The following is a 6,187-nucleotide window of genomic DNA, read 5'->3' as shown; positions in this document are numbered from 1 at the left end:
AGCATTCATTCACCCATTGTGCTGTGCCTCGGAGTGGGGCTTGATTCAGGTGACTTCTGGCATCTGTTTACCCTCCTGATCCAGCCAGCAACCGATGGACATGGGCCCCTCAGCAACCCTGCGTGGGGTTAGGCTTCATACTCCAGACAGGACCGAGTCTGATGCCGATGCCGAGCCAGGCTCACTGGGGGCCGGGACCTGGAGGGTTAAGCCTTTCCTGCCTCCTGCCTGCCCCCTGCAGTGCTGGCCCCAGCTGCTTGGAATCCCTGGGGTCCTGTAGGGCCCTCCCGCCAGCCAGAAGGGCAGCAGAGCCAGGAGAGGAGGAGGAGAAGGAGAAGTGGAAACAGGCCTCAGGGTACCCCCAGTCAGGGAGGGGAAGGGAAGGGAAAGGATGGAGGGTGGACAGAGGATGGCTGTGAGGTAGGGGAGCCCCACTAGCCAAGAGTGGAGAAGGCAGGACCCCTCTTCTAGAGCCAGGCAGCGTGCAGGGGCTGCCTCAGGCGTTTGGGGGCTGTGGGGAGATCAGGGCACAGGCTATCGTGCTCGGCTGGCCCCTGCCTCGGAGCCAGCTCTTGGCGTGAAACCCTACCCAGTGCTGGCTCCTGATCCTTTTTTTCTTAATAAGGTCGGATCAGAGTGAGTCAGAGGAGCCAAGTTTCCTGTTAGGCTCTGTTGGAATAAACCCCGCTCGGAACATAGCTTGGGCCTCTGCGTAGGTCCTCCGGGCCAGGGCTGTGGCCCTGCTGGCCATCTCTGCAGAGACCAGAGAGCTGGGGTCCCTAGGGTGACCCTGCTGGGGACCTGGCCTGGCCCTCGGCCATTCCCTGGAGAAGCCTGTTAAACTCAGAGCTTCAGCCTTCATCTGTCTCTTGGGGGTGACAATACCTTTCTTGTGGTCGATTTGGTAGGATGAAATGACATTATGAAAAGTCCCCCAGGCACAGTGCCAGGCACGCGGCCACCATTTTCTTCCTTCGGCACCTCCCGAGGGTGTTCCCCCTCCCCCCATTTTCTCTGTCCCTTTCCTGTTTTTATCTGTCTTCAGCATCCTTCCTAGTTTGGGGCTGAGTGCCACCCCTCTTCTTCCCTCCTCTCCACTCCCTCCCTCAGCCTCCTTCTCCCTTCCTGTCTGGATCTGGGAGCCCAGGGGAGCCTGCCTGGCTTCCCCTCTCCAGCCCCAGGGCCAGGCCTTGCCTCAGTAGCTGGAGGTGTCCTGGCATCCTTCGACTGCAACTTTCAGAGTGGCCGTCTGAGAGAGACCTGGGCGGGCTGTAGAGGGTGCAGAGCTTGGCTCCAGGGAAGGCCTTGAGTCACCAGGCTGGGCTGGGCTGAGCTGTCTGGACCTGAGGGGGTGGGGTGGGGGCTCCTGTCTAGGTCCTGTCCTTACAGGCTGGGATTCACACCCACATTTTTAAGATCTAGCCATACGGTTGAGACGTGTTACCAGTCCCTGGCACTAGGAACCAGTCTCAAGGGACCTCGGAGGGCTGGCGATGCAGGGCTGGAAGCTCGTTGAGAGCGCATGATTTCACTAAGCACTTACTATGCTCTTGGATCTGGGTTGGGCTGCTCTGTGGCTGGGGCTCTCTCATGGAGCAGTTAGTGTCCCGTGATCCTGTGATGGAAGTCCAGGTTCTGGAAAATCCATGCAGGAGTGAGAGAGTGTCAGTCCTGACCAGCAGAGGGGAACAGAGAAGGGACCGAGTGTGGGACGCCTCACTGCTTTGTAGAGGCGAGGAGGCCCATTGTGGGTCCGAATGTTTCTGTGATTGGGGGGTAGGGATGTGTCCCACACAGGGCAGGGCCTGGTCTCCCCCTCCTCCCTTCGATATCTGACTGCTGAGCCCAGGCCCTGGCACCTGGGCGGGCAGCTCAGGAAAGGGCATTGATGGGATTTGTGTTGAATCGGGAACAGAAGGCCCAGCCCAGCCAGCCTTGGACCACGAACTACATGGCGCTGCCTCTGGAAAGGGGGCTGAAGGAAGTGCTGAACGAGGAGGCCTGGCGAGCTGGCACGGAACTTGCTGACTCTGCAGGGAGAGGACCACCGAGTGACCATTGCCAGCTGAGGCCTGTGCTCTCCGCTCCCCAGCAGCCACATCTGGCGCAATGGTTGGGGAAGCAGGGGGGCTTTGGTCCCCAGAGCCAGGCCAAGGGAGGGGCCCATGGTGGGGACTGGGGCCCTTTGGTTTGGAGTGTCTCTCCTCAGGGCTGGAACTCTGGAGAAGTCCGGAAGCGGGGGGGGGGGGGGGGGGGGGGAGGGGAGGGGGGGAGGTGAGGTCAGGACCTTTGTGGGGGGGGACAGATGGGGTGGGGGTGGGGGGAGGGAAGGAACCCATCCTTCTCTAGGACCCAGGGGAATTCAGTAGCCCTGGCCGCCTCCCACTCGGTTTTCCCTCCCAGCTCTCTGGGCCCCTTCCCCTGTGGTTCCCTGGGGAATTGGAAATACCAGAGCTGAAATAACAGTCTGGGCACAGAGGCAAGTCTCCATGGAGGCAGGAAGCCCCCTAGATCCCCCTCAGCCACCCGCCTGGCCATCTTCTGGTTTTCCTGACTTTCTCCCCCTCTCAAGAGGCAGTCGGGGCTGCGGCCTGCTGAATGGGTAACCTTGCCTGTTCCCACCCAGACCCCTCTGGCCCAGGACTCCGGAGCTGGTAGAGGCCCAGCTGATCCTCAGTCCAGGAAGGAAGAGAGGGGATCTCATCCCGGGGCCTTCCTCAGTGAAGGGATTGTGCAGAAACTGCCGTCTGGGGCCTGCGGAGCGGGAGAGCCCCTTCTGTCAAGGTGGGGGGTGGACCTCAGCCAGGAAGCAGTGGGGGGGGGAAGGAGGTTAACAGTCCCCTGCCCAAAGGAGAGAGCCAGCCAGACCAAGCAGGGTGCCAGTCCCCTGGGTTACGGCCCTGTAAACCCTGAGGAGAGAAACTGAGGAAGGAACCCAATGATGCTGACTAATAACATCCTGGCAAGGCTGAGGGAAGTCGCTCACCTCTCCTCTCTCTGCTTTTATTTTCCTGCCCCTGTTCATTTGGGTCTCACTGGGTTTCTCTAGCTTTTTTCTTTTTTCTCCACACCTTCCCCCATCGTGTCATTCATTTGTTCACTCATTCATTCACTCATTTACCTTCTCCATCTCCATTTCTGTGGCCTGCGGTCTCTTCCATCTGTCTGTCCTTTTGTCTGTCTTCCCCACTCACTCTGTCTCTCTCTGCCCAGTTTGTCTCCCAACTACTCATCTTCACATTTTTTTTTAATTTTTTATTTTTGAGAGAGAGACAGAGTGTGAGCAGGGGAGGGGCAGAGAGAGAGGGAGACACAGAATCCGAAGCAGGCTCCAGGCTCTGAGCCGTCAGCACAGAGGCCGACGCGGGGCTCGAACCCACGAACTGTGAGATCATGACCTGAGCCGAAGTCGGATGCTTAACCGACTGAGCCACCCAGGCGCCCCTCTTCATCTTCACATTCTGTCAGCATGTCCCCTGCATACCTGCTGAAGGCCAGGCCCCGGGCTGGTGGCAGGGGTGACAGAAGCCTCACCTGGCTGGTCCCCAAAGAGCCCCAAAGAGCAATCTAGTGAGGGCAACACAATAGACAAGACCAGAGTGACAAGCCCCCAGTGGAGGCGAGGGCGTTGTGCCAACTCTCTGTGACCTTCGAGAGAATTTCTATCTGTCCATCCAACCATGGTCCCTGTCCATGTGTGACTCTGTGTGTGACTTCACCCTTGGGAGGTGGCTCGCTTTCTGCTTTCCCTAGGGCTCATGCAGTTTGCTTATTTCCCTCTGGTGGGGGGAGGCCAGTGTTCTGGGGTGGGTGGCCAGGGCCCGGCGCTCCAGTGCGCTTCTGAGGCGTGAGTCTGACGCCTGGGATTCTACTCAAAGGGTGTAGCTTTGCAGGCGGTTAGTGGTGGTCATGGGTATGGATTAAGCTCCTACTGTATGCCACGGGACTGGACAAAACAGGGTTCTTCACTGATGGTGTTTCCTGTAGTTTAGTGTGTGAGACCACCTTTCCCCCCAATGCCCCCACCCCAGGAGCCCTCCAAGAGTTTAGTTTTGCCCACCCGGGGCCTGGAAGTAGGGGTCACAGCTTATGAAAGAGGAGTGGAGGCAAGGTGCTAGCAATATCTCCTTCACGTATTCTATAGCTTTTTATTTCAGTTTACAAAAGAAATGAGTTACAGGAAATTTAGAATATAGACAAATCAAAAAAAAAAACAACAAAAAACCTTACACTGTAACCACTCTTTAGAGTGACCACTCTTTCAGGCTGTTTCCTTCATTAAAAAAATTGAGATCATGCTGCACACATTGCTTTATAACCTGCTTTGCTTACGCAACGATATTGGATGACCATTTTCTCATATCAGGGTAACCGTCACGACCTGCTTCCCTTTCAGCATTCACACTGACCCCTGGGAGCTCCTCCTTGCCCAGAAGAAGAGGTGGCCAAGACTTTGTTCCCTCTAGATGCCTCTGTTTGGGGCTAGCTCCAGCCTCCCCTGTTAAGCCCTCCTCCCCTTCAGGACTGAACCTGGATCCTGAGGCTGCAGTCAGATCCTCAGTTTCACTCTGGCGGGGGGAACTCGCGTCTAGGTTGGGGCATCCTGACCCACTGGTCAAGATGGAAGGTAAAGTGCCGATGGAAGGACTTCCATAACTTCTGTCCATCCGCTTCCTTCCTTTGGTAGCAAACTCCCCAAGGAGTAGGCTGGCCTGCTTATGCCTGCAGAACCAAGAGGGACTCTGGGGACCCCAGAAGACTAGCTCCATAGACGTGACTGGGTTCCCCAGGAGGAGAAGCATCTGACAACATTTTTAAAATAACTTAAAAATGTTTTACTATAGGGGAGCTCAGGTGGCTCAGTTGGTTAGGCATCCAACTCTTGATCTTGGCTCAGGTCATGATCCTGAACATGAGAGCCCCACATGGGGCTCTGTGCTGACAGCATGGAGCCTGCTTGGGATTCTCTCTCTCCCTTTTTCTCTGCCCCTCCCCTGTTCTCTCTCTCTCTCTCTCAAAATAAATAAATTATTTTCAAAAAAAATTTTTTACTATAATGTACACACAGAAAAGCATGCAAAGTGTAAAGTTTGATGAACGATCCCAGAGTGAAGACACCCATGGAACTACCACCTAGATCGAGAAATGGAACATCACAGCAGCTGGCAACTTCCGGCAGGAAGCTCCTTGAAGTTCTGCTTATGTCAGCACTTGGCTACATCTAAAATGATTTTTCTTCAACAAGATTTTTGATGACTGAATTCTATGTTTAGATCATAATTTAACTAGTAACCTCCCTTTGTTGGTTTCATTTTACTTTCTTAGCTCTTATAAACGAGGCTGTAATAAGCAACCTTGCACGTAAACCTTTGTCTGCCTCTGCTATGTAGTAGCCTCAAGTGCCTGGGTTTGGATCCAGCCCTCCTTTGTGAGCTGCAGGACTCACTATGCCTTTTTTCTTTCTGTCAAATGGGAATAACGGTAAGGACTTAAATGAGGTGACATATAGGGTGTGTTTAGTACAGAGTCTGGTGCTTACAAACAATAAGCATCAGGCATTATTAGTTCCTTAGATTCATTTATTAGAAGCTGGATTTCTGGAGAAAGGGTTTGAATATTTCTAAGGTTTTGAAACAAGTTACTCAGCTGTCTCTAGAGTGCCCTGGCTCTTATCGCCACTGGGTACTATCTTCTTAAAGAGCATTAAACATTGGGTAGGTTAAAAACACATCAATGTATTTTTTTAGTTGCATTTCTTTGATTACCTGTGAGAGGGAGCCTTTTTTTAAATGTTTATTTATTTAATGTTGTGTGTGTGTGTGTGTGTGTGTGTGAGAGAGAGAGAGAGACAGAGAGAGAGAGAGAGAGAGAGAGAGAGAGAGAGAATGAGTGGGGGAGGGGCAGAGAGAGGGAGACACAGAACCTGAAGCAGGCTCCAGACTCTGAGCTGTCAGCACAGAGCCCTACGTGGAGCTCGAACCCACGAACCGTGAGATCATGACCTGAGCTGAAACCTAGAGTTGGATGCTTAACTGGCTGAGCCACCCAGGCACCCTGCATCAGCATTTTTTATACTTTGCTGATGTGCCAAAGCACTTCATTTTTAAGCTGTCAAATTATTAATTTTACCTTATGATCCCAGACTTTATTGTTGTGTGGCCTTTGCTTTCAAGAATATATACATTAA

The sequence above is a fragment of the Puma concolor genome, chromosome B3 (genome assembly GCF_028749965.1).
Source record: "Puma concolor isolate L17-30 chromosome B3, mPumCon1.1.hap2, whole genome shotgun sequence".
NCBI lineage: Eukaryota > Metazoa > Chordata > Mammalia > Carnivora > Felidae > Puma > Puma concolor.
Note: the sequence above shows the minus strand (reverse complement) of the source record.